Source organism: Oncorhynchus masou, chromosome 16, assembly GCF_036934945.1.
Source record: "Oncorhynchus masou masou isolate Uvic2021 chromosome 16, UVic_Omas_1.1, whole genome shotgun sequence".
NCBI lineage: Eukaryota > Metazoa > Chordata > Actinopteri > Salmoniformes > Salmonidae > Oncorhynchus > Oncorhynchus masou.
In genome coordinates, this window is record NC_088227.1 from 4498298 (window position 1) to 4500187 (window position 1890).

The window sequence follows — 1890 nt, forward strand, 5'->3', positions numbered from 1 at the left end:
AACATTATTATATGTCTATTACATGTTTGAATTGATACAGTTCAGATTATATATGAATTATATTATATTATATGAATATGCATGACTTGAGACTGATGCATTTATTTACTGAGTTCTATTAGGTCTAGATGCACGGTCAAGAGGGCTTGCAGAGGATGAGAGACATTTGGAGAGGAAGAAAGCAATGGTCACTCTGACGGAGCTCTAGAGTTTCTCTGTTGAGATGGGAGTACCTTCCTAAAGGACAACCATTACTGCAGCACTCCACTAATCAGGCCTTTATGGTAGAGTGGCCAGACGGAAGCTACTCCTGAGTAAAAGGCACATGACACGATGCTTGTAGTTTGCCAAAAGGCATCTAAAGACTCTCAGACCATCAGAAACCAGATTCCCTGGTCTGAAAAAAACAACATTGAACTCTTTGGCCTGAATGCCAAGCATTACATATGGAGGAAACCTGGCACCATCCCTAAGGTGAAGCATGGAGGTGGCAGCATCATGCTGTGGGGATGTTTTTCAGCGGCTGGGACTGGGAGACTAGTCAGGATCGAGGCAATACGAAGTGGGCAAAGTACAGAGAGATCCTTGATGAAAACCTGCTCCATAGTTCTCGGGACCTCAGACGGGGATGAAGGTTCACCTTCCAACAGGACAACAAACATAAGCACACAGCCAAGACAATGCAGGATTGGCTTCAGAACAAGTCTCTGAATGTCCTTGAGTGGCCCAGCCAGAGCCCGGACTTGAACCAGATCTAACATCTCTGGAGAGACCTGAAAATGGCTGTGCAGCAACGAGTTTGAGAGGCTCTGCAGATAAGAATGGGAAAAACTCCAAATGTTTTACATTTTACTAGGCAAGTCAGTTAAGAACAAATTCTTATTTTCTATGACGGCCTAGGAACAGTGGGTTAACTGCCTGTTCCTGGGCAGAACGACAGATTTTGTACCTTGTCAGCTCATGGATTTGAACTTGAAACCTTTTGGTTATTAGTCCAATGCTCTAACCACTAGGCTACACTGTCGCCCCAAATACAGGTGTGCCAAGCCTGAGGAGTCATATCCAAGAAGACTCAAGACTGTCATCACTGCCAAAGGTGCTTCAACCAGGTACTGAGTAAAGGGTCTGAATACTTATGTGAATGTGATTTTTCATTTTTAATACCTGTTTTTGCTTTGTCATTGTGTGTATATTGATGAGAGGTGGAAAAACAATTGAATCCATTTTAGAATAAGGCTGTAACATAACAAAATGTGGAAAAAGTCAAGGGGTCTGAATGCTTTCTCCTGAATGCACTGTACCTATCCAGGCGTTGTAAGATCTGGCAGGTTTCAGGGTCTGGGCAGCGGAACACCCCAGTAATTCTGCTCATAGATTATGCATGCATGAAATACACACTGACACAAACACCCAGCCCAAAACGTGAGGTTTAAAAAACACTGACATAGTTTAGCACAGTTTTCCAAAGTCCCAGGGCATGTGTTTAACTATTTACTATAGTAAAGTAGTCCGAACTTCTTTTTAATTAATAATTAGTGCAATAATCGACGGTTGCAGAACTAAAACCTAAAGTTTAAGCAAATCCAGAATGTGCAATTAAATACCCACACCTATCAGCTAACCTGCCATTTGACCACATATTTGACCCTGCAGTTACAATTACATTCCCACTACTGTATCGGTATATGAGTGTGGATTGTTCTATATCCAAGCATGAGTGGCCCATTGGACATACATATTCGAGTATGTATTATTGTATGCCCGTACATAAATACACAGATTCCATTTACGGAAAATGCTCGTTTATTATAGCCTAGCAAATGCCACTCAACGGCAGCTAAACTAAATACGACTGCAATTTGTTGGAACCGCCATCCCCCACCAGGGAAC